The sequence below is a fragment of the Pseudophryne corroboree genome, chromosome 1, assembly GCF_028390025.1.
Source record: "Pseudophryne corroboree isolate aPseCor3 chromosome 1, aPseCor3.hap2, whole genome shotgun sequence".
NCBI lineage: Eukaryota > Metazoa > Chordata > Amphibia > Anura > Myobatrachidae > Pseudophryne > Pseudophryne corroboree.
The window spans coordinates 356,768,602-356,796,248 of record NC_086444.1 but is presented as its reverse complement, the minus strand read 5'-3'; the positions used below and the strand labels follow the sequence as shown (position 1 = coordinate 356,796,248).

The 27,647-nt window shown below is 49.4% G+C and overlaps 1 protein-coding gene across 1 annotated transcript in view; it reads left to right on the top strand.

Moving 5' to 3' along the window:
* The window catches only part of YPEL1 (yippee like 1), a 49,956-nt gene that overhangs the window by 16,984 nt on the left and 5,325 nt on the right, over positions 1-27,647 (top strand). The gene's annotated exons all lie outside the window — the stretch shown is intronic.

Genomic DNA, 27,647 nt, shown 5'->3' with positions numbered 1-27,647 from the left:
CAAAAAAGGGTATTATGTGGGGTGTGAAAAAACTACCCGTAGTTTTTCCTGAATCAGATGAATTAAATGAGGTGTGTGATGAAGCGTGGGTTTCCCCCGATAAAAAACTGCTAATTTCTAAAAAATTATTGGCATTATACCCTTTCCCGCCAGAGGTTAGGGCGCGTTGGGAAACACCCCCTAGGGTAGATAAGGCGCTCACACGCTTATCAAAACAAGTGGCGTTACCGTCTCCGGATACGGCCGCCCTCAAGGAGCCAGCTGATAGAAAGCTGGAAAATATCCTAAAAAGTATATACACACATACTGGTGTTATACTGAGACCAGCAATCGCCTCAGCCTGGATGTGCAGTGCTGGGGTGGCTTGGTCGGATTCCCTGACTGAAAATATTGATACCCTGGACAGGGACAGTATATTATTGACTATAGAGCATTTAAAGGATGCATTTCTATATATGCGAGATGCACAGAGGGATATTTGCACTCTGGCATCAAGAGTAAGTGCGCTGTCCATTTCTGCCAGAAGAGGGTTATGGACGCGACAGTGGTCAGGTGATGCGGATTCCAAACGGCATATGGAAGTATTGCCGTATAAAGGGGAGGAGTTATTTGGGGTCGGTCTATCGGACCTGGTGGCCACGGCAACGGCTGGGAAATCCACCTTTTTACCCCAGGTCACCTCTCAGCAGAAAAAGACACCGTCTTTTCAGGCTCAATCCTTTCGTCCCCATAAGGGCAAGCGGGCAAAAGGCCACTCATATCTGCCCCGGGGCAGAGGAAGGGGAAAACGACTGCAGCAGGCAGCCTCTTCCCAGGAACAGAAGCCCTCCCCCGCTTCTGCCAAGTCCTCAGCATGACGCTGGGGCCTTACAAGCGGACTCGGGTACGGTGGGGGGTCGTCTCAAGAATTTCAGCGCGCAGTGGGCTCACTCGCAAGTGGACCCCTGGATCCTGCAGGTGATATCTCAGGGGTACAAATTGGAATTCGAGACGTCTCCCCCTCGCCGTTTTCCTAAAGTCGGCTTTACCGACGTCTCCCTCTGACAGGGAGGCAGTTTTGGAAGCCATTCACAAGCTGTATTCCCAGCAGGTGATAATCAAGGTACCCCTCCTGCAACAGGGAACGGGGTATTATTCCACACTGTTGTGGTACCGAAGCCGGACGGCTCGGTGAGACCGATTCTAAATCAAAAATCTTTGAACACTTACATACGGAGGTTCAAATTCAAGTTGGAGTCACTCAGAGCAGTGATTGCGAACCTGGAAGAAGGGGACTACATGATGTCTCCGGACATCAAGGATGCTTACCTTCATGTCCCAATTTACCCTTCTCACCAAGGGTACCTCAGGTTTGTGGTACAGAACTGTCACTATCAGTTCAGACGCTGCCGTTTGGATGGTCCACGGCACCCCGGGTCTTTACCAAGGTAACGGCCGAAATGATGATACTCCTTCGAAGGAAGGGAGTTTTAGTTATCCCTTACTTGGACGATCTCCTGATAAGGGTAAGATCCAGAGAACAGTTGGAGGTCGGTGTAGCACTATCTCAGGTAGTGTTGCGGCAGCACGGTTGGATTCTCAATATTCCAAAATCGCAGCTGGTTCCGACGACTCGTCTTCTGTTCCTAGGGATGATCCTGGACACAGTCCAGAAAAAGGTGTTTCTCCCGGAGGAGAAAGCCAGGGAGTTATCCGAGCTAGTCAGGAACCTCCTAAAACCGAGCCAAGTCTCAGTGCATCAATGCACAAGGGTTCTGGGAAAAATGGTGGCTTCCTACGAAGCAATCCCATTCGGCAGATTCCACGCAAGAACTTTCCAGTGGGACCTGCTGGACAAATGGTCCGGGTCGCATCTTCAGATGCATCAGCGGATAACCCTGTCACCAAGGACAAGGGTGTCCCTCCTGTGGTGGTTGCAGAGTGCTCATCTTCTAGGGGGCCGCAGATTCGGCATTCAGGACTGGGTCCTGGTGACCACGGATGCCAGCCTGCGAGGCTGGGGAGCAGTCACACAGGGAAGGAATTTCCAGGGCTTATGGTTAAGCCTGGAGACATCACTTCACATAAATATCCTGAAGCTAAGGGCCATTTACAATCCTCTAAGCTTAGCAAGACCTCTGCTTCAAGGTCAGCCGGTGTTGATCCAGTCGGACAACATCACGGCAGTCACCCACGTAAACAGACAGGGTGGCACAAGAAGCAGGAGGGCAATGGCAGAAGCTGCAAGGATTCTTCGCTGGGCGGAAAATCATGTGATAGCACTGTCAGCAGTGTTCATTCCGGGAATGGACAACTGGGAAGCAGACTTCCTCAGCAGATCAGGCAATAGCTGTAGACGCTCTGGTAACACAGTGGGTGTACCGGTCAGTGTATGTGTTCCATCCTCTGCCTCTCATACACAAGGTACTGAGAATTATAAGATGGAGAGGAGTAAGCACTATATTTGTGACTCCGGATTGGCCAAGAAGGACTTGGTAACCGGAACTTCAAGAGATGCTCACGGAGGATCCGTGGCCTCTACCTCTAAGAAGGGACCTGCTCCAGCAAGGACCCTGTCTGTTCCAAGACTTACCGCGGCTGCGTTTGACGGCATGGCGGTTGAACGCCGGATCCTGAAGGAAAAAGGCATTCCGGATGAAGTCATCCCTATCCTGATCAAAGCCAGGAAGGATGTAACCGCAAAACATTATCACCGCATTTGGCGAAAATATGTTGCGTGGTGCGAGGCCAGTAAGGCCGACGGAGGAATTTCAACTGGGTCGATTCCTACATTTCCTGCAAACAGGAGTGTCTATGGGCCTGAAATTGGGGTCCATTAAGGTTCAAATTTCGGCCCTGTCAATTTTCTTCCAAAAAGAACTAGCTTCAGTCCCTGAAGTTCAGACGTTTGTAAAAGGGGTACTGTATATACAGCCTCCTTTTGTGCCTCCAGTGGCACCTTGGGATCTCAATGTAGTTTTTGGGTTCCAAAAGTCACATTGGTTTGAACCACTTAAATCTGTGGAGTTAAAATATCTCACATGGAAGGTGGTCATACTGTTGGCCCTGGCCTGGGCCAGGCGCGTGTCAGAATTGGCGGCTTTATCCTGTAAAAGCCCTTATCTGATTTTCCATTCGGACAGGGCGGAATTGAGGACTCGTCCTCAGTTTCTCCCTAAGGTGGTTTCAGCGTTTCACCTGAACCAACCTATGGTGGTGCCTGCGGCTACTAGGGACTTGGAGGACTCCAAGTTGCTAGACGTTGTCAGGGCCCTGAAAATATATGTTTCCAGGACGGCTGGAGTCAGAAAATCTGACTCGCTGTTTATCCTGTATGCACCCAACAAGCTGGGTGCTCCTGCTTCTAAGCAGACTATTGCTCGTTGGATTTGTAGTACAATTCAGCTTGCACATTCTGTGGCAGGCCTGCCACAGCCAAAAATCTGTAAATGCCCACTCCACAAGGGAGGTGGGCTCATCTTGGGCGGCTGCCCGAGGGGTCTCGGCTTTACAACTTTGCCGAGCAGCTACTTGGTCAGGAGCAAATACGTTTGTAAAATTCTACAAATTTGATACCCTGGCTGAGGAGGACCTGGAGTTCTCTCATTTGGTGCTGCAGAGTCATCCGCACTCTCCCGCCCGTTTGGGAGCTTTGGTATAATCCCCATGGTCCTTACGGAGTCCCCAGCATCCACTAGGACGTCAGAGAAAATAAGAATTTACTTACCGATAATTCTATTTCTCGTAGTCCGTAGTGGATGCTGGGCGCCCATCCCAAGTGCGGATTGTCTGCAATACTGGTACATAGTTATTGTTACCAAAAAATCGGGTTATTGCTGTAGTGAGCCATCTTTTCTAGAGGCTCCTCTGTTATCATGCTGTTAACTGGGTTTAGATCACAAGTTATATGGTGTGATTGGTGTGGCTGGTATGAGTCTTACCCGGGATTCAAAATCCTTCCTTATTGTGTACGCTCGTCCGGGCACAGTATCCTAACTGAGGCTTGGCGGAGGGTCATAGGGGGAGGAGCCAGTGCACACCAGGTAGTCCTAAAGCTTTTACTTTTGTGCCCAGTCTCCTGCGGAGCCGCTATTCCCCATGGTCCTTACGGAGTCCCCAGCATCCACTACGGACTACGAGAAATAGAATTATCGGTAAGTAAATTCTTATTTTTACTTACCGGTAAATCTATTTCTCGTAGTCCGCAGAGGATGCTGGGGACTCTGTAAGGACCTTTGGGGGGGGGGGATAGATGGGCTTCGCAGGAGACATGGGCACTTTAAGAAAGAACTGAACTTTGGGTGTGTACTGGCTCCTCCCTCTATGCCTCTATGCCCCTCCTCCAGACCTCAGTTAGAGAAACTGTGCCCAGAGGAGATGGACACTACGAGGAAAGGATTTTGATAATCTAAGGGCAAGATTCATACCAGCCACACCAATCACACCGTATAACTTGTGATAAACTACCCAGTTAACAGTATGAACAAACAATATAGTCTCGGCCAAACCGATGAAACTACAGCATAACCCTTATGTAAGCAATAACTATATACAAGTCTTGCAGAAGAAGTCCGCACTTGGGACGGGCGCCCAGCATCCTCTACGGACTACGAGAAATAGATTTACCGGTAAGTAAAATCTTATTTTCTCTAACATCCTAGAGGATGCTGGGGACTCCGTAAGGACCATGGGGATTATACCAAAGCTCACAAACGGGCGGGAGAGTGCGGATGACTCTGCAGCACCGAATTGAGCAAACAGGAGGTCCTCCTCAGCCAGGGTATCAAACTTATAGAACTTTGCAAAGTCCTGCCGTAGAATGCGCTTGCTGAATCGTGTTACAGATCCAGCGAGCAATAGCCTGCTTTGAAGCAGGGCCGCCAACCTTGTTGGCTGCATACAGGACAAACAGAGCTTCTGTTTTTCAGATCCTAGCCATTCTGGCCACGTAAATTTTCAAAGCCCTGACCACATCAAGGGACTCGGAGTCCTCCAAGTCACGCGTAGCCACAGGCACGACAATAGGTTAGTTCATATGAAAGCATGAGACCACCTTAGGCAGGAATTGAGGACGGGTCCGCAATTTCGCTCTATCCACATGGAAAATCAGATAGGGGCTTTTAAGTGATAAAGCCGCCAATTCCGCAACTCGCGTAGCCGAAGCCAAGGCTAACAACATGACCACCTTCCAGGTGGGATATTTCAACTCCACTGTCTTAAGTGGTTCAAACCAATGTGACTTAAGGAACCGTAACACCACGTTAAGGTCCCAAGGCGCCACCGGCGGTACAAAAGGAGGCTGAATATGCAGTACTCCCTTCACAAACGTTTGTACTTCAGGAAGAGAAGCCAATTCTTTTTGGAAGAAAATGGATAAGGCCGAAATTTGAACCTTTTATCGATCCTAATTTCAGACCCAAGTTCACTCCAGTTTGAAGGAAGTGAAGCAGACGGCCCAAAAGGAATTCCTCCGTAGGAGCATTCCTGGCCTCACACCAGGAAACATATTTTCGCCATATTCGGTGATGTTTCGATGTCACTTCCTTCCTAGCCTTAATTAGGGTAGGAATGACCCCCTCCGGAATACCCTTTTCCACTAGGATCCTGCGTTCAACCGCCATGCTGTTAAACGCAGCCGCGGTAAGTCTTGGAACAGACAGGGCCCCTGCTGCAGTAGGTCCTGTCTTAGAGGAAGAGGCCACGGATTCTCTGTGAGCATTTCCTGCAGATCTGGATACCAGGTCCTCCGTGGCCAATCTGGAACAATGAGAATTGTTCTCACTCCTCTTTTTCTTATTATCCTCAACACCTTGGGTATGAGAGGAAGAGGAGTAAACACATAGCCCGACTGGAACACCCACGGTGTCACTAGGGCATCCACAGCTACTGCCTGAGGGTCTCTTGACCTGGTGCAATTACTCTGCGGCTTTGTGTTGAGGCGGGACGCCATCATGTCTATCAGTGGCAGTCTTCACCGAATTGCAATCTGTGCTAAGACTTCCTGATGAAGTCCCCACTCTCCAGGACGTAGGTCGTGTCCGCTGAGGAAGTCTGCTTCCCAGTCGTCCACTCCCGGAATGAACACTGCTGACAGTGCGCTTACATGATTCTCCGCCCAGCGAAGAATTCTGGTGGCTTCCGCCATCGCCACTCTGCTCCTTGTGCCGCCTTGGCGGTTTACATGAGCTACTGCTGTGATGTTGTCTGACTGGATCAGAACCGGTTGGTCGCGAAGTAGGGTCTCCGCCTGACGTAGGGCGTTGTATATGGCCCTTAGTTCCAAGTTGTGAAGACAAGTCTCTTGACTTGACCAAAGACCTTGGAAATTTTATTTTTCCCTGTGTGACTGCTCCCCAACCTCGGAGGCTCGCGTCCGTGGTCACCAGGATCCAGTCCTGAATGCCGAACCTGCGGCCCTATAGAAGGTGAGCACCCTGCAGCCACCACAGGAGAGATACCTTGGCCCTGGGGGAGAGGGTGATCCACTGATGAATCTGTAGATGTGACCCGTACCACTTGTCCAGTAGGTCCCATTTGAAAGTCCTCGCATGGAACCTGCCGAAGGGAATGATTTTCCCCGGACTCTGGTGCAGTGATGCCCTGACACCTGTTTTGGTTTCAACAAGTTCCTGACCAGAGTCATGAGTTCCTGGGCCTTCTCTATCTGAAGGTAAACCCCTTTCTGGTCCGTATCCAGAATCATACCCAAGAAGGGCAGACTAGTCATAGGAACCAACTGTGACTTCGGGATATTGAGAATCCAGCCGTGTTGCTGTGACACCTTCAGCGAAAGTGACACGCTGTTCAACAACTGCTCTTTTGATCTCGCCCTTATAGGAGATCGTCCAGGTATGGGATAACTGTGACTCCTTGCTTGCGTAGGAGCACCATTATTTCCGCCAATTACCCTGAAATTGGTAATGACCATACTGTACCGCAATTCTCAGGTACGCCTGATGGGGTGGATAAATGGGAACATGAAGGTATGCAGCCTTTATGTCTAGATACACCGTCAAATCCCCCCTTTCAGGCTGGCCATGATCGCTCTGAGCGATTCCACTTTAAATTTGAACCATTTCCAGTATAGGTTCCGAGATTTTAATTTTAAATAGGTCTGACCGAACCGTACAGATTCGGGACTACAGCCAAGGTTGAGTAATATCCCCTTCCTTGTTGCAGGAGGGGAACCTTGAGCACCACCTGTTGGAGATACAATGTGTGAATTGTATTCAATATAATCTCCCCTTCTGGGGGAGAAGCCGGTAGGTCCGATAAGGAAAACCGGCGAGGAGGCACCTATCGAATTCCTTTGTAACCCTGAGAACAATTTTTATTGCCCCGGGATCGACCTGTGAGTGAACTCAGATGTGGCTGAAGAGTCGAAGACGTGCTTCCCCTGGGACGGACTCCCTTAGCGGAGATCCCGCATCATGCGGTGGATGTAGTAGAGGCCGGGGAGGACTTCTGTTCCTGGGAACTAGCTGTGCCCCGTGTCCTTACCTCTGGTAAGAGAGGACGCTCCTCATACTTTCTTGTTATTCTGCGACCGAAAAGACTGCATTTGATAATGTCGTGCTTTCTTAGTCTGTGAGGGAATATAAGGCAAAAGATCAGAATTACCAGCTATAGCTGTGGAGACCAGGTCTGAGAGCCCTTCTCCACACAATTCCTCAGCCTTGTAAGGTAAACCCTCCATATGCCTCTTTTAGTCGGCATCACCTGTCCATTGCATGTTCCACAGGACACGTCTAGCAGAAATCTACATAGCGTTGACTCTAGAACCCAGTAGACTAACGTCTCTTTGGGCATGTCTTATATATATAATATTTATTTATATGTAAAAGATGATGTCTTTTATATTTATTTATTTATTTTTATATATATATATATATATATATATATGTATATATATATATATATATATATATATATATATATATATATATATATATATATATATATATATATATATATCTCTCTCTAACGTCCTAGTGGATGCTGGGGACTCCGTAAGGACCATGGGGAATAGACGGGCTCCGCAGGAGACAGGGCACTTTTAAGAAAGAATTAGGATACTGGTGTGCACTGGCTCCTACCTCTATGTCCCTCCTCCAGACCTCAGTTTGAATCTGTGCCCGGACGAGCTGGGTGCACCTTAGTGAGCTCTCCTGAGCTTACTAAAAAAGAAAGTATTTTGTTAGGATTTTTTATTTTCAGAGAGATCTGCTGGCAACAGACTCTCTGCTACGTGGGACTGAGGGGAGAGAAGCAGCCCTACTCACTAGAAGATAGGTCCTGCTTCTTAGGCTACTGGACACCATTAGCTCCAGAGGGATCGTACACAGGAACGCACCCTTGGTCGTCCGATCCCGGAGCCGTGCCGCCGTCCCCCTCGCAGAGCCAGAAGACAGAAGCCGGCGTGAGAAGCAAGAAGACTTCGAAATCGGCGGCAGAAGACTCTAGTCTTCATATGAGGTAGCGCACAGCACTGCAGCTGTGCTCCATTGCTCCCACACTAAACCCACACACTCCGGTCACTGTAGGGTGCAGGGCGCAGGGGGGGGCGCCCTGTGCAGCAATTGGGTACCTCTTGGCAAAAGCAGCATATATACAGTTGGGCACTGTATATATGCATGAGCCCCCGCCATTATTTTTACACAAAACGCGGGACAGAAGCCCACCGCTGAGGGGGCGAAGCTTCTTCCTCAGCACTCACCAGCGCCATTTTCTCTCCACAGCTCCGCTGAGAGGAAGCTCCCCAGGCTCTCCCCTGCAGAATCACGGTAGAAAGAGGGTAAAAAGAGAGGGGGGGGCACATAAATTTGGCGCAAAAACAGTATATACAGCAGCTACTGGGTTAACACTAAGTTACTGTGTGACTCCTGGGTAATATAGCGCTGGGGTGTGTGCTGGCATACTCTGTCTCTGTCTTTACAAAAGGCCTTGTGGGGGAACGGTCTTCAAATAGAGCATCCCCTGTGTGTGTGGTGTGTCGATACGCTTGTGTCGGCATGTTTGACGAGGAAGGCTATGTGGAAACAGAGCGGGTACAAATGAATATGGGGTCGGCGCCGACACCCGATTGGATGGATATGTGGAAGGTTTTAAATGATAATGTTAATTCCTTGCATAAAAGGTTGGATAAAGCTGAAGCCTTGGGACAGTCAGGGTCTCAACCCATGCCTGATCCTACAGCGCAGAGGCCGTCGGGGTCTCAGAAGCGCCCACTATCCCAAGTTGTTGACACAGACATCGACACGGATTCCGACTCCAGTGTCGATGGCGATGATGCAAAGTTGCAGCCTAAAATGGCTAAAGCCATCCGCTACATGATTATAGCAATGAAAGATGTGTTACACATCACAGAGGAAACCCCAGTCCCTGACAAGAGGGTTTATATGTATGGGGAAAAAAGGCAAGAGGTGACCTTTCCCCCTTCACATGAGTTAAATGAGTTATGTGAAAAGGCTTGGGAATCTCCAGATAGAAAACTGCAGATTTCCAAACGGATGCTTATGGCGTATCCTTTCCCGCCAACGGACAGGTTACGCTGGGAATCCTCCCCTAGGATAGACAAAGCTTTAACACGCTTATCCAAGAGGGTAGCCCTGCCGTCACAGGATACGGCCACCCTAAAAGATGCTGCGGATAGAAAGCAGGAGGGTATCCTGAAGTCCATTTATACACATTCAGGTACCCTACTAAGGCCGGCGATTGCGTCGGTCTGGATGTGTAGTGCTGTAGCAGCATGGACAGATACCTTATCTGAGGAACTTGATACCTTGGACAAGGATACTATAGTACTGACCCTGGGGCATATAAAAGACGCTGTCCTATATATGAGAGATGCCCAAAGAGACATAAGCCTACTGGGCTCTAGAATAAATGCAATGTCGATTTCCGCCAGAAGGGTCCTGTGGACTCTGCAATGGACAGGCGATGCCGACTCAAAAAGGCACATGGAGGTTTTACCTTACAGGGGTGAGGAGTTGTTTGGGGACGGTCTCTCGGACCTGGTCTCCACAGCTACGGCTGGAAAGTCAAATGTTTTGCCATATATTCCCTCACAACCTAAGAAAGCACCGTATTACCAAATGCAGTCCTTTCGATCACATAGAGGCAAGAAAGTCCGAGGTGCGTCCTTTCTTGCCAGAGGCAGGGGTAGAGGAAAGAAGCTGCACAATACAGCTAGTTCCCAGGAACAGAAGTCCTCCCCGGCTTCCTCTAAATCCGCCGCATGACGTGGGGGCGCGTCTCCGAAATTTCAGCCACAAGTGGGTTCACTCACAGGTGGATCCCTGGGCTATAGAGATTGTGTCTCAGGGATACAAGCTGGAATTCGAAGTGATGCCCCCTCACCGTTACCTCAAATCGGCCCTGCCAGCTTCCCCCATAGAGAGGGAAATAGTGTTAGCAGCAATTCACAAATTGTATCTCCAGCAGGTGGTGGTAAAGGTTCCCCTCCTTCAACAGGGAAGGGGTTACTATTCGACAATGTTTGTGGTACCGAAACCGGACGGTTCGGTCAGACCCATATTGAATTTAAAATCCCTGAACATATACCTGAAAAGGTTCAAGTTCAAGATGGAATTGCTCAGAGCGGTCATCGCAAGTCTGGAGGAAGGGGATTTTATGGTGTCTCTGGACATAAAGGATGCTTACCTTCATGTCCCCATTTATCCACCTCATCAGGAGTACCTCAGATTTGTGGTACAGGATTGTCATTACCAATTCCAGACGTTGCCGTTTGGTCTGTCCACGGCACCGAGAATATTTACCAAGGTAATGGCGGAAATGATGGTGCTCCTGCGAAAGCAGGGAGTCACAATTATCCCATACTTGGACGATCTCCTCATAAAGGCGAGGTCCAGAGAGCAGTTGTTGATCAGCGTAGCACGCTCTCGGGAAGTGTTACAACAGCACGGCTGGATTCTGAATATTCCAAAGTCGCAGCTGATTCCTACGACGCGTCTGCCCTTCCTGGGCATGATTCTGGACACAGACCAGAAGAAGGTTTTTCTCCCGACGGAGAAGGCTCAGGAACTCATGACACTGGTCAGAGACCTCTTAAAACCAAAACAGGTGTCGGTGCATCACTGCACGCGAGTCCTGGGAAAGATGGTGGCGTCATACGAGGCCATTCCCTTCGGCAGGTTCCATGCGAGGACCTTTCAATGGGATCTGTTGGACAAGTGGTCCGGATCGCATCTTCAGATGCATCGGCTGATCACCCTATCCCCCAGGGCCAGGGTGTCTCTCCTGTGGTGGCTGCAGAGTGCACACCTTCTCGAGGGCCGCAGATTCGGCATTCAGGACTGGGTCCTGGTGACCACGGATGCAAGCCTCCGAGGGTGGGGGGCAGTCACACAGTGAAGAAATTTCCAGGGTCTGTGGTCAAGTCAGGAGACTTGCCTTCACATCAATATCCTGGAACTAAGGGCCATATACAACGCCCTAAGTCAAGCGGAGACCCTGCTTCGCAACCAATCTGTGCTGATTCAATCAGACAACATCACCGCAGTGGCTCATGTAAACCGCCAAGGCGGCACAAGGAGCAGGGTGGCGATGGCGGAAGCCACCAGAATTCTTAGATGGGTGGAGAATCACGTACGAGCACTGTCTGCAGTGTTCATTCCGGGAGTGGACAACTGGGAAGCAGACTTCCTCAGCAGACACAACCTCCACCCGGGAGAGTGGGGACTTCATCAAGAAGTCTTCACGCAGATTGCAAGGCGATGGGAACTGCCACAGGTGGACATGATGGCATCCCGCCTCAACAAAAAGCTACAGAGGTATTGCGCCAGGTCAAGAGACCCTCAGGCGATAGCTGTAGACGCACTAGTGACACCGTGGGTGTTCCAGTCGGTTTATGTGTTTCCTCCTCTTCCTCTCATACCCAAGGTGCTGAGAATCATAAGAAAAAGAGGAGTGAGAACAATACTCATTGTTCAAGATTGGCCAAGAAGGACTTGGTATCCAGAGCTACAAGAAATGCTCACAGAGGACCCATGGCCTCTACCTGTAAGACAGGATCTGTTACAACAGGGGCCCTGTCTGTTCCCAGACTTACCGCGGCTGCGTTTGACGGCATGGCGGTTGAACGCCGGATCCTAGCAGAAAAAGGCATTCCGGATGAGGTTATTCCTACGCTGATAAAGGCTAGGAAGGACGTGACGGCTAAACATTATCACCGTATATGGCGAAAATATGTTGCTTGGTGTGAGGCCAGGAATGCCCCTACAGAGGAATTCCAGCTGAGCCGTTTCCTTCACTTCCTACAGTCGGGAGTGACTTTGGGCCTAAAATTGGGGTCCATTAAGGTCCAGATTTCGGCCCTATCCATTTTCTTTCAAAAAGAACTGACTTCTCTTCCTGAAGTTCAGACGTTTGTAAAGGGAGTGCTGCATATTCAGCCCCCGTTTGTGCCTCCAGTGGCACCTTGGGATCTTAACGTAGTGTTGAGTTTCTTGAAATCACACTGGTTTGAGCCACTTAAAACCGTGGAGTTAAAATATCTCACGTGGAAGGTGGTCATGCTATTAGCCTTGGCTTCAGCTAGGCGTGTGTCAGAATTGGCGGCTTTGTCACATAAAAGCCCCTATCTGGTTTTCCATATGGACAGGGCAGAATTGCGGACTCGTCCGCAATTTCTGCCAAAAGTGGTGTCATCTTTTCATATGAACCAACCTATTGTGGTGCCTGTGGCTACTCGTGACTTGGAGGATTCCGAGTTACTGGATGTAGTCAGGACTTTGAAGATTTATGTGGCCAGAACGGCTAGAGTCAGGAAAACTGAGTCGCTGTTTATCCTGTATGCATCCAACAAGCTGGGTGCTCCTGCTTCAAAGCAAACTATTGCTCGCTGGATCTGTAACACGATTCAGCAGGCTCATTCTGCGGCTGGATTGCCGCTTCCAAAATCAGTAAAAGCTCACTCCACAAGGAAGGTGGGCTCTTCTTGGGCGGCTGCCCGAGGGGTCTCGGCATTACAGCTTTGCCGAGCGGCTACTTGGTCGGGTTCAAACACCTTTGCAAAGTTCTACAAGTTTGATACCCTGGCTGAGGAGGACCTTGTGTTTGCTCATTCGGTGCTGCAGAGTCATCCGCACTCTCCCGCCCGTTTGAGAGCTTTGGTATAATCCCCATGGTCCTTACGGAGTCCCCAGCATCCACTAGGACTTTAGAGAAAATAAGATTTTACTTACCGGTAAATCTATTTCTCGTAGTCCGTAGTGGATGCTGGGCGCCCGTCCCAAGTGTGGACTTCTTCTTCTGCAATACTTGTATATAGTTATTGCTTAAATGAGGGTTATGTTATGGTTGCATCAGGGTTATCTGATGCTCTGTTGTTGTTCATACTGTTAACTGGGTAAGTTTATCACGAGTTATACGGTGTGATTGGTGTGGCTGGTATGAGTCTTACCCTGGATTCCAAAATCCTTTCCTTGTACTGTCAGCTCTTCCGGGCACAGTTTCCTTAACTGAGGTCTGGAGGAGGGACATAGAGGGAGGAACCAGTGCACACCAGTATCCGAATTCTTTCTTAAAAGTGCCCTGTCTCCTGCGGAGCCCGTCTATTCCCCATGGTCCTTACGGAGTCCCCAGCATCCACTACGGACTACGAGAAATAGATTTACCGGTAAGTAAAATCATATATATATATATATATATATATATATATATATATATATATATATATATATATATATATATATATATATATATAAATATGTATGTATACACACACACTAGGGACAATAACATGGCATCCTTATCTAGGGTTTCAATCTCCGCTGATAAGGTATCTGTCCACGCTGCTACAGCGCTATAAACCCATGCCGACACAGTCGCCGGTCTGAGTAGTGTACCAGAATGTGTGTAAATGGACTTCAAAGTACTTTTACTGCATGCTATCTGCAGGATCCCTGAGGATAGCTGTTAGGTTAGCGCTACCTTTTTGGGTAAACGTGTCAATGCCTTGTACACCCTGGGGGAAGATTCCCATCGTATCCTGGCCCCATTAGGAAAAGGATACTCCCTGAGAATTATTTTTGGGAAGCTGCAGCTTCTTGTCTGGAGATTCCCGCTCTTTTTCTTCATGAGAGGAGAGAAATTTACCTCAGCTTTCTTCCCCTTAAACCTGTGTACCCCTGTGTCAGGGACAGATGAGTCATCCGTGATATGCAAAACATCTTTTATTACAATAATCCTACATTGAATACTTTTCTGCCAGTCTTGGCTGTACTTTGCATTATCGTAGTCGACACTGGAGTCAGACTCCGTGTCGATATCAGTGTCTATTATTTTGGATAGTGAGACTCTGAAGGTCTCTGTGACATAGGGACAGACATGGGTAGATTCCCTGTCTGTTCTCTAATCTTTTGTAATACATTCATCTTGGCACTTAATTTCACATATCCAATCAGGTGTCGGCGTTGTCGACGGAGACACCACACACACACACATTTGCTCCATCTCTTCCTTAGGAGAGCCTTTTACCGCAGACATGTCGACACACGTACCGACACACTCCACACACACAGGGAATCTCTTATCTGCATACAGGTTCCCCCTTAGGCCCTTTGGAGAGACAGAGAGAGAGTATGCCAGCACACACCCCAGTGCTATATGACCCAGGAAAAAACACAGAATGTTTACCCAGTAGCGCTGCTGTAATGTATAATCGCCAAATATGTGCCCCCCCCCCTCTACTTTAAAACCCTCTTTCACCGTGTGTCAAGCAGGGGAGAGTCCGGGGAGCTTCCTCTCAGCGGTGCTGTGGAGAGAAAATGGCGCTGGTGAGTGCTGAGGGAGAAGCCCCGCCCCTCGGCGGCGGGCTTCTGTCCCGCTCAAACTTACTAAAATATGGCGGGGGCTCTTTTATATACATGTACAGTGCCTACCTGTACATGTATATAGTCTTTTGCCATAAGAGATGTGTTTATATTGCTGCCCAGGATGCCCCCCCTGCACCCTTACAGTGACCGGAGTGTGTGAGGTGTGTGGAGCAATGACGCACAGCTGCAGAGTGAAGCTCTGAAAACTTCTGCCGCCTGAGACGTCTTCTGACTTCGTTTCTTCTGGCTCTGTGAGGAGAACGGCGGCACGGCTCTGGGAGTGAACGCCCAGGACGAACCTGTGTTCACCCCCTCTGGAGCTAATGGTGTCCATTAGCCGAGGAAGCAGAGCCTATCATTTAAGTAGGTCTGCTCCTCTCTCCTCAGTCCCTCGATGCAGGGAGCCTGTTGCCAGCAGTGCTCCCTGTAAAAAGAGAAAAAATCCTAACAAAAATGCTTTCTAAGCCAGTGCACACCCAGAGTTCAGTTCTTTCTTAAAGTGCCCATGTCTCCTGCGGAGCCCGTCAATCCCCCCCCCCAAGGTCCTTACGGAGTCCCCAGCATCCTCTAGGACGTTAGAGTAAAATATCGCTCCCGGAGTGGGATAAGAAGTATTCTAAGACAAGAACATGTGTCAGTAGCCAGAGAAAACATTCCTAATTGCATATAATCATCCTCTTGATATGCATAAATATTAGGAAACAATCACTATTCTCCACCTTAAGTACTGTAGCAAGTAACTCCACCAACATTGTAATTGATGTGATCAGTATCAAATGTCTTTGATCATAGCAGGATACTGTATATATACTGCAAGCTATACTGGCATAATCTGCACCAGCAGATCCAATATCTTCCAGTAGTATGTAATAGTAGAGAAATTAGTAGAATAAGTTATATTAACTCTCACCTCAGACTGCAGAGTCTCTCAGGGAAATCCAGCCTGGCTTCACACAATCATAATTAGAATGGTAAATTCAATATAAAAATATGGATAATGCACCAATGAGAGAGCACGCTTATTGCTACCGGATAATAAATTCCTTCTCATAACCAAAGCTCTGTGCAATGTGGTCCAGCTATACAGTAATTGGCCCTAGTGGGCACAGTAATGTATCAAGAATGTGATTGCGATGGGGGAGGGAGGTGTGAGGAGAATAAATCAACTTTCACCAGAGTGGCATATGCAGAAGTGGACTCCATATAGCGTGGCTCAGTCAGCCCATAATCAGCTCGGCATAACTGGCAGACATCTGGGGGTATAAGGCGCAACGGGCAGGCAAGCACTAGGTACTGCTGATGGGGTTCTCTATAATTAGGCTTACCAAACTATCCCTTTAAACTAGGACACTCGTAAATAACACAGATTCTGTGGCTGGCTGACTTCATGCCTGCAGGAGTCTTTCGGTTTAAAGGGATAGTATGGTAAGCCTATCTATAGGAAGCACCAGCTGACTCCATGGAACACAACTGCGTACCATCAACGCATTTCATCGCACACAGGGCGGATTTGTCAAGAAGCGAAAGTCGTGCTGTAATATACAGCCCACTATACTGTGGTCATAGAGCTGCTGTCTGGTTTCAGAGCTTCACCTTGTGTGTATACTCTTGTAACATTACTTTCTCTGACGTCCTAGTGGATGCTGGGAACTCCGAAAGGACCATGGGGAATAGCGGCTCCGCAGGAGACTGGGCACAACTAAAGAAAGCTTTTAGGTCACCTGGTGTGCACTGGCTCCTCCCACTATGACCCTCCTCCAAGCCTCAGTTAGATTTTGTGCCCGGCCGAGGTTGGATGCACACTAGGGGCTCTCCTGAGCTTCTAAAAAGAAAGTATATAATTAGGTTTTTTATTTTACAGTGAGACCTGCTGGCAACAGGCTCACTGCAGCGAGGGACTAAGGGGAGAAGAAGCGGACCTACCTGCTTGCAGCTAGCTTGGGCTTCTTAGGCTACTGGACACCATTAGCTCCAGAGGGATCGACCGCATGGAACTGGCCTTGGTGTTTGGTCCCGGAGCCGCGCCGCCGTCCCCCTTACAGAGCCAGAAGCAAGAAGAGGTCCGGAAAATCGGCGGCAGAAGACATCAGTCTTCACCAAGGTAGCGCACAGCACTGCAGCTGTGCGCCATTGCTCCTCATACACACTTCACACTCCGGTCACTGAGGGTGCAGGGCGCTAGGGGGGGGCGCCCTGAGCAGCAATAAAAACACCTTGGCTGGCAAAAATACCACAATATATAGCCCCAGAGGCTATATATGTGATAATTACCCCTGCCAGAATCCATAAAAATGCGGGAGAATAGTCAGCGAAAAAGGGGCAGAGCTATCTCCTTCAGCACACTGGCGCCATTTCTCCCTCACAGCTCCGCTGGAAGGAAGCTCCCTGGCTCTCCCCTGCAGTCTACACTACAGAAAAGGGTAAAAAAGAGAGGGGGGGGGGCACTAAATTTAGGCGCAGTATATATATATATATAACAGCAGCTATAGGGGACATAATTCAGTTAGTCCCTGCATTATATAGCGCTCTGGTGTGTGCTGGCATACTCTCACTCTGTCTCCCCAAAGGGCTTTTGTGGGTCCTGTCCTCTGTTAGAGCATTCCCTGTGTGTGTGCGGTGTGTCGGTACGGCTGTGTCGACATGTTTGATGAGGATAATGATGTGGAGGCGGAGCAGATGCCTATAGAAGGGATGTCACCTCCTGCGGGGCAGACACCTGAGTGGATCAACTTTTGGAAGGAATTGCGTGCACGTGTCGACTCCTTACACACAAAATTTGACGACATGCCAAATGCGGGACAGCCGGCTTCTCCGCTCGTGCCTGTCCAGGCGTCTCAAAGGCCATCGGGGGCTCTAAAACGCCCGCTACCTCAGATGGCAGACGCGGATGTCGACACGGATACTGACACCAGTGTCGACGACGATGAGTCTAGTCTAATGTCCACTAAGGCCATTCGTTGCATGATTGAAGCAATGAAAGAGGTGTTACAAATTTCTGATATAAACCCAGGTACCACTAAAAAGGGTATTATGTTTGGGGAGAAAAAACTACCCGTAGTTTTTCCCCCATCAGAAGAATTAAATGAAGTGTGTGAAGAAGCGTGGGCTTTCCCTGATAAAAGATTGGTAATCTCTAAGAAGTTACTAATGGCGTTCCCTTTCCCGCCAGAGGATAGGTCACGTTGGGAGACACCCCCTAGGGTGGATAAAGCGCTCACACGTTTGTCTAAAAAGGTGGCACTACCGTCTCCGGATACGGCCGCCCTCAAGGAACCTGCTGATAGAAAGCAGGAGGCGATCCTGAAGTCTGTATATACACACTCAGGCATTATACTTAGACCAGCTATTGCGTCAGCATGGATGTGCAGTGCTGCCGCTGCGTGGTCAGATTCCCTGTCAGAAAATATTGACACCCTAGACAGGGACACTATTCTGCTAACCATAGAGCATATAAAAGACTCAGTCTTATACATGAGAGATGCACAGAGGGAGATCTGCCGGCTGGCATCTAAAATAAGTGCATTGTCCATTTCTGCTAGGAGAGGCTTATGGACTCGCCAGTGGACAGGGGATGCAGATTCAAAAAGGCACATGGAAGTTTTGCCTTATAAGGGTGAGGAGTTATTTGGGGATGGTCTCTCGGACCTAGTCTGGGAAGTCAGCATTTTTACCCCATGTTCCCTCACAGCCTAAAAAGGCGCCGTTTTATCAGGTACAGTCCTTTCGGACTCAGAAAAACAGGCGTGGAAAAGGTGGGTCCTTTCTGTCCAGAGGCAGAGGTAGAGGAAAAAGGCTGCAACAAACAGCAGGTTCCCAGGAGCAAAAGTCCTCCCCCGCTTCTTCCAAGTCCGCCGCATGACGGTGGGGCTCCACAGGCGGAGCCAGGTACGGTGGGGGGCCACCTCAAAAATTTCAGCGATCACTGGGCTCGCTCACAGGTGGATCCCTGGATCCTGCAAATAGTATCTCAAGGGTACAAACTGGAATTCGAGGCGTCTCCACCCCACCGGTTCCTAAAATCTGCCTTGCCGATTACTCCTTCAGACAGGGAGGCTGTGCTAGCGGCAATTCACAAGCTGTATTCCCAGCAGGTGATAATCAAGGTGCCCCTACTTCAACAAGGACGGGGTTACTATTCCACACTGTTTGTGGTACCGAAACCGGACGGTTCGGTGAGACCCATTTTAAATTTGAAATCCTTGAACACATATATAAAGAAATTCAAGTTCAAGATGGAATCGCTCAGGGCGGTTATTGCAAGCCTGGACGAGGGGGATTACATGGTATCCCTGGACATCAAGGATGCTTACCTGCATGTCCCCATTTACTATCCTCACCAGGAGTACCTCAGATTTGTGGTACAGGATTGCCATTACCAATTCCAGACGCTGCCGTTTGGACTCTCCACGGCACCGAGGGTGTTTACCAAGGTAATGGCGGAAATGATGATACTCCTTCGAAGAAAGGGAGTTTTAATTATCCCGTACTTGGACGATCTCCTAATAAAGGCGAGGTCCAAGGAGCAGTTATTGGTGGGAGTAGCACTATCTCAGGAGGTGCTACACCAGCACGGTTGGATTCTGAATATTCCAATATCACAGCTGGTTCCGACGACACGTCTACTGTTCCTGGGTATGATTCTGGATACAGTCCAGAAAAAAGTGTTTCTCCCGGAGGAGAAAGCCAAGGAGCTGTCATCTCTAGTCAGAGACCTCCTGAAACCAAAACAGGTATCGGTGCATCACTGCACGCGGGTCCTGGGAAAGATGGTGGCTTCGAAAGGAAGCAATTCCTTTCGGCAGGTTCCATGCCAGAATCTTTCAGTGGCACCTGTTGGACCAATGGTCCGGATCGCATCTTCAGATGCATCGCCTAATAACCCTGTCTCCAAGAACCAGGGTGTTTCTGCTGTGGTGGCTGCAGAGTGCTCATCTTCTAGAGGGCCGCAGATTCGGCATACAGGACTGGGTCCTGGTGACCACGGATGCCAGCCTTCGAGGCTGGGGGGCAGTCACACAGGGAAGAAACTTCCAAGGACTATGGTCGAGTCAGGAGACTTCCCTACACATAAATATTCTGGAACTAAGGGCCATTTACAATGCCCTAAGTCAGGCAAAATCCCTGCTTCTACACCAGCCGGTACTGATCCAGTCAGACAACATCACGGCAGTCGCCCATGTAAATCGACAGGGCGGCACATGAAGCAGGATGGCAATGGCAGAAGCCACAAGGATTCTCCGATGGGCGGAAAATCACGTACTAGCACTGTCAGCAGTGTTCATTCCGGGAGTGGACAACTGGGAAGCAGACTTTCTCAGCAGGCACGACCTCCACCCGGGAGAGTGGGGACTTCATCCAGAAGTCTTCACGCTGATTGTAAATCGATGGGAACGGCCACAGGTGGACATGATGGCGTCCCGCCTAAACAAAAAACTAGAGAGATATTGCGCCAGGTCAAGGGACCCTCAGGCGATAGCTGTGGACGCTCTAGTGACACCGTGGGTGTACCAGTCAGTTTGTGTTCCCTCCTCTGCCTCTCATACCAAGGGTACTGAGAATAATAAGAAAACGAGGAGTAAGAACAATACTCGTGGTTCCGGATTGGCCAAGACGAGCGTGGTACCCGGAACTTCAAGAGATGATCTCAGAGGACCCATGGCCTCTGCCGCTCAGACAGGACCTGCTGCAGCAGGGGCCCTGTCTGTTCCAAGACTTACCGCGGCTGCGTTTGACGGCATGGCGGTTGAACGCCGGATCCTGAAGGAAAAGGGCATTCCGGAGGAAGTCATTCCTACGCTGATTAAAGCCAGGAAAGATGTAACTGCAAAGCATTCTCACCGCATATGGCGGAAATATGTTGCTTGGTGTGAGGCCAAAAAGGCCCCAACAGAGGAATTTCAACTAGGTCGATTTCTGCATTTCCTACAAGCAGGAGTGACTATGGGCCTGAAATTAGGCTCCATTAAGGTACAGATCTCGGCTCTGTCGATTTTCTTCCAGAAAGAACTAGCTTCACTACCTGAAGTTCAGACGTTTGTGAAAGGAGTGCTACATATTCAGCCCCCGTTTGTGCCTCCAGTGGCACCTTGGGATCTCAACGTGGTGTTGAGTTTCTTAAAATCACATTGGTTTGAGCCACTTAAAACCGTGGATCTAAAATATCTCACGTGGAAAGTGGTCATGTTATTGGCCTTGGCTTCAGCCAGGCGTGTGTCAGAATTGGCAGCTTTGTCATGTAAAAGCCCTTATCTGATTTTCCATATGGATAGGGCGGAATTGAGGACTCGTCCTCAGTTTCTCCCTAAGGTGGTATCAGCTTTTCACTTGAACCAACCTATTGTGGTGCCTGCGGCTACTAGGGACTTGGAGGATTCCAAGTTACTGGACGTAGTCAGGGCCTTGAAAATTTATGTTTCCAGGACGGCTAGAGTCAGGAAAACTGACTCGCTATTTATCCTGTATGCACCCAACAAACTGGGTGCTCCTGCTTCTAAGCAGACTATTGCTCGCTGGATTTGTAGCACAATTCAGCTGGCGCATTCTGCGGCTGGACTGCCGCATCCTAAATCAGTAAAAGCCCATTCCACAAGGAAGGTGGGCTCATCTTGGGCGGCTGCCCGAGGGGTCTCGGCTTTACAACTTTGCCGAGCTGCTACTTGGTCAGGGGCAAACACGTTTGCAAAATTCTACAAATTTGATACCCTGGCTGAGGAGGACCTTGAGTTCTCTCATTCGGTGCTGCAGAGTCATCCGCACTCTCCCGCCTGTTTGGGAGCTTTGGTATAATCCCCATGGTCCTTTCGGAGTTCCCAGCATCCACTAGGACGTCAGAGAAAATAAGATTGTACTCACCGGTAAATCTATTTCTCGTAGTCCGTAGTGGATGCTGGGCGCCCATCCCAAGTGCGGATTGTCTGCAATACTTGTATATAGTTATTGTTAACTAAAGGGTTATTGTTGAGCCATCTGTTGAGAGGCTCAGTTGTTTTCATATTGTTAAACTGGGTATAGTATCACGAGTTATACGGTGTGATTGGTGTGGCTGGTAGGAGTCTTACCCGGGATTCAAAATCCTTCCTTATTATGTCAGCTCGTCCGGGCACAGTGTCCTAACTGAGGCTTGGAGGAGGGTCATAGTGGGAGGAGCCAGTGCACACCAGGTGACCTAAAAGCTTTCTTTAGTTGTGCCCAGTCTCCTGCGGAGCCGCTATTCCCCATGGTCCTTTCGGAGTTCCCAGCATCCACTACGGACTACGAGAAATAGATTTACCGGTGAGTAAAATCTTATTTTAAAGATCTTTACTCTATTCTCTCTCTCTTACGTCCTAGAGGATGCTGGGGACTCCGTAGGGACCATGGGGTATAGACGGGCTCCGCAGGAGACATGGGCACTATAAAGAACTTTAGATGGGTGTGCACTGGCTCCTCCCTCTATGCCTCTCCTCCAGACCTCAGTTAGATCCTGTGCCCAGAGGAGACTGGGTGCATTGCTGGGGAGCTCTCCTGAGTTTTTCTGTAAAAGAATTTTGTTAGGTTTTTTATTTTCAGGGAGCACTGCTGGCAACAGGCTCCCTGCATCCTGGGACTGAGGAGAGAGAAGCAGACCTACTTAAATGCTAGGCTCTGCTTCTTAGGCTACTGGACACCATTAGCTCCAGAGGGTCGGAACGCAGGTCTCACCCTCGCCGTTCATCCCGGAACCGCGCCGCCGTCCTCCTCACAGAGCCGGAAGATAGAAGCCGGGTGAGTTTTCAGAAGAAAGAAGACTTCAAAGGCGGCAGAAGACTTCAGATCTTCTCTGAGGTAACGCGCAGCGGTAACGCTGCGCGCCATTGCTCCCACACGCACACACACACACACAGCGGGCACTGAAGGGCGCAGGGGGGGCGCCCTGGGCAGCAATAAACCTCTAGGACTGGCTATTAGAGTTATATAGGCTGCAGAGGCAGTAGATTATACAATCCCCCGCCAGTGTTAAGAAAATTGAGCGGGACCGAAGCTTGCCGCTGAGGGGGTGGAGCTTGATCCCACAGCACTAACCAGCGCCATTTTCTCCACAGCACATGCAGAGAAGCTGGCTCCCCGGACTCTCCCCTGCTGAACACGGTGACAGAGGGCAAGAAAGAGGGGGGGGGGGGCACTTATAATTGGCGCAGTGAATGTATATTGATATATAAAAGCGCTGTTTATCTGGGAATTGATTTCCAGTGTCAGTTGGCGCGGGGTGTGTGCTGGCATACTCTCTCTCTGTCTCTCCAAAGGGCCTTATTGGGGAACTGTCTCCATATAAACATATCCCTGTGGGGGTGTCGGTACGCGTGTGTCGGCATGTCTGAAGCGGAAGGCTCATCTAAGGAGGAGGTGGAGCAGATGATTGTGGTGTCTCCGTCGGCAACGCAGACACCTGATTGGATGGACATGTGGAATGTGTTAAATGCAAATGTGACTTTGTTACATAAGAGATTAGACAAAGCAGAGTCCAGGGATACTTCAGGGAGTCAATCAATGGCTTTGACGGTGTCACAGGGCCCTTCAAGGTCTCAAAAACGTCCCCTATCCCAAATAGCAGACACTGATACCGACACGGATTCTGACTCCAGTGTCGACTACGATGAAGCAAGGTTACACCCAAGGGTGGCCAAAAGTATTCATTATATGATTATTGCAATAAAAGAGGTTTTGCATATCACAGATGACCCCTCTGTCCCTGACACGAGGGTACACATGTTTAAGGAAAAGAAACCTGAGGTAACGTTTCCCCCATCTCATGAGTTTAACGCGTTATGTGAAAAGGCTTGGGAAACCCCAGACAAAAAACTACAGATTCCCAAAAGAATTCTTATGGCGTATCCTTTCTCTGCACAGGACAGGGTACGGTGGGAATCCTCGCCCAGGGTGGACAAGGCTTTAACACGCTTATCCAAGAAGGTGGCGCTACCGTCTCCAGACACGGCAGCCCTCAAGGATCCTGCTGATCGCAGACAGGAAACGACTCTAAAATCAATTTATACACATACAGGCGCTTTGCTCAGACCGGCAATAGCATCGGCTTGGGTTTGCAGCGCAGTAGCAGCTTGGACAGATACCTTGTCAGCTGACATTGATTCCCTAGATAGGGATACCATTTTATTGACCCTAGGTCACATTAAGGACTCCGTATTATATATGAGAGACGCTCAGAGAGACGTTGGGCTACTAGGTTCGAGGGCCAACGCCATGGCGATTTCTGCTAGGCGAGCACTGTGGACCCGCCAATGGACGGGTGATGCCGACTCAAAGAGGCATATGGAAGTTTTGCCTTACAAGGGTGAGGTTTTATTTGGGGAAGGTCTCGCGGACCTGGTTTCCACAGCTACCGCGGGTAAATCTACCTTTTTGCCTTATGTTCCCCCCACAGCAAAAGAAAACACCACAGTATCAGATGCAGTCCTTTCGGTCGCATAAGTCCAGAAGAGGTCGGGGCTCTTCATTCCTCGCCAGAGGTAAGGGTAGAGGGAAAAAAATGCCGGCTACGGCCAGTTCCCAGGAGCAGAAGTCCTCCCCGGCTTCTACTAAATCCACCGCATGACGCTGGGGCTCCACTAAGGGAGTCAGCACCGGTGGGGGCACGTCTTCGACTCTTCAGCCACGTCTGGGTTCAGTCGGACGTGGATCCTTGGGCGATGGAAATTGTATCCCAAGGCTGCAAGCTAGAATTCGAAGACGTGCCTCCTCGCCGATTCTTCAAATCGGCTTTACCAGCTTCAACCCCAGAGAGGGAAATAGTTTTAGCTGCAATTCAAAAGCTGTGTCTACAGCAAGTGATTATCAAGGTTCCCCTAATACAACAGGGAAAAGGGTACTATTCAACCCTGTTTGTGGTCCCGAAACCGGATGGCTCGGTCAGACCCATTCTAAATCTTAAATCCCTGAACTGGTACTTAAAAAGGTTCAAGTTCAAGATGGAATCGCTCAGGGCAGTAATCTCCAGCCTGGAAGGGGGGGATTTTATGGTGTCACTAGACATAAAGGATGCATACCTTCACGTCCCCATATATCCTCCTCATCAGGCATACCTGAGATTCGCTGTACAGGACTGTCATTACCAGTTTCAGACGTTGCCGTTTGGGCTTTCCACGGCCCCGAGGGTTTTTACCAAGGTAATGGCGGAAATGATGGTGCTCCTGCGCAGGCAAGGAGTCACAATTATCCCGTACTTGGACGATCTCCTGATAAAAGCGAGATCAAAGGAACCGTTGCAGAAAAGCGTGTCGCTCTCTCTGAGAGTGCTGCAGCAGAATGGCTGGATTCTAAATCTTCCAAAGTCACAGTTGGTTCCAACGACTCGGCTATCTTTCTTAGGCATGATTCTGGACACAGAACAAAGGAGGGTTTTTCTCCCGATGGAAAAAGCCCAGGAACTCCAGAACATGGTCAGAGACCTGTTAAAACTGAAAAGAGTGTCAGTCCATCAATGCACTCGTGTACTGGGGAAAATGGTGGCGACCTACGAGGCCATCCCCTTTGGCAGGTTTCATGCGAGGACTTTTCAGTGGGACCTTCTGGGCAAGTGGTCCGGGTCCCATCTTCAAATACATCTGAAAATAACCCTGTCCCCCAGGGTGTCTCTCCTGTGGTGGCTGCAGAGTGCTCACCTTCTAGAGGGTCGCAGGTTCGGCATTCAAGACTGGGTTCTGGTGACCACGGACACGAGCCTCCGAGGATGGGGAGCAGTCACACAAGGAAGGAATTTTCAGGGACTGTGGTCAAGCCAAGAGGCTTGCCTACACATCAACATACTGGAATTAAGGGCCATATACAACGGCCTACGACAAGCGGAGAATCTTCTTCGCGATCTACCGATTCTGATTCAATCAGACAACGTCACAGCCGTGTCTCATGTAAACCGCCAAGGCGGGACAAGGAGCAGAGTGGCAATGGCGGAAGCCACCAGGATTCTGCGCTTGGCGGAAAATCACGTAAGCGCTCTGTCAGCGGTATTCATTCCGGGAGTGGACAACTGGGAAGCAGACTTCCTCAGCAGACACAATCTCCATCCAGGAGAGTGGGGACTTTATCAAGAAGTTTTTGCAGAAATAACAAGTCTTTGGGGACTTCCTCAAAAAGACATGATGGCGTCACGCCTCAACAAGAAACTTCGGAGGTATTGTGCCAGGTCAAGGGACCCTCAGGCAGTAGCGGTGGACGCCCTGGTGACACCATGGGTGTTTCAGTCGGTCTATGTGTTCCCTCCTCTTCCTCTCATCTCAAAAATATTGAGAATCATAAGACGAAAAAGAGTGCAGACAATACTCATTGTTCCAGATTGGTCTCGAAGGGCCTGGTATTCAAATCTTCAGGAGATGCTCACAGAAGATCCATGGCCTCTTCACCTCAGGGAGGACCTGTTGCAGCAGGGGCCCTGCGTGTTCCAAGACTTACCGCGGTTACGTTTGACGGCATGGCGGTTGAACACCGAATCCTAGCTGGGAAAGGTATTCTGGAGGAAGTCATCCCTACTCTGATAAAGGCTAGGAAGGAGGTGACGGCGAAACATTATCACCGTAGCTGGAGGAAGTATGTATCTTGTTGTGAAGCCAAGAATGCTCCTACGGAATATTTCCACTTGGGCCATTTTGTCCACTTTCTACAGACAGGAGTGGATATGGGCCTAAAGTTAGGCTCCATTACGGTACAGATTTCAGCCCTATCTATATTCTTCCAGAAGGAATTGGCTTCTCTTCCAGAAGTCCAGACGTTTGTAAAGGGAGTGCTGCACATCCAGCCTCCTTTTGTGCCCCCAGTGGCACCTTGGGACCTTGGCGTGGTGTTACAGTTCCTAAGATCTCACTGGTTTGAGCCTTTTTGAAACAGTTGAATTAAAATTTCTCACTTGGAAGGTGGTCATGTTGTTGGCCTTGGCATCTGCAAGGCGGGTGTCTGAATTAGCGGCCTTGTCTCATAAGAGCCCCTATCTCATCTTCCATGTGGATAGAGCTGAGTTGAGGACTCGTCCTCAATTTTTGCCTAAGGTGGTGTCATCGTTTCATATGAACCAGCCTATTGTGGTGCCTCTGGCTACGGGAGACTTGGAGTATTCCAAGTCCCTTGATGTAGTCAGGGCCTTAAAAATTTACGTAGCCAGGACGGCTCGGATTAGGAAAACAGAGACACTGTTTGTCCTGTATGCAGCCAACAAGGTTGGTGCTCCTGCTTCCAAGATCTGTAACACGATTCAGCAGGCTCATTCTACGGCTGGATTGCCGTTAATAAATTCGGTAAAGGCCCATTCCACTAGGAAGGTGGGCTCTTCTTGGGCGGCTGCCCGAGGCGTCTTGGCTTTACAGCTTTGCCGAGTAGCTACTTGGTCGGGTTCAAACACCTTTGCAAAATTCTACAAGTTTGATACCCTGGCTGATGAGGACCTCATGTTTGCTCAATCGGTGCTGCAGAGTCATCCGCACTCTCCCGCCCGTTTTGGAGCTTTGGTATAATCCCCATGGTCCTTACGGAGTTCCCAGCATCCTCTAGGACGTAAGAAAATAAGATTTTAAACCTACCGGTAAATCTTTTTCTCCTAGTCCGTAGAGGATGCTGGGCGCCCGTCCCAGTGCGGACATTTTTCTGCATGACTTGTATATAGTTGTTGCTTACATAAGGGTTATGTTACAGTTAAGATCAGTAGTTGGCTGATACTGTTTTGTTTCATACTGTTAACTGGTTGCGTATATTCCAGGTTATATGGTGTGGGCTGGTATGAATCTTGCCCTTAGGTTAACAAAAATCCTTTCCTCGTACTGTCAGTCTCCTCTGGGCACAGTTTCTCTAACTGAGGTCTGAAGGAGGGGCATA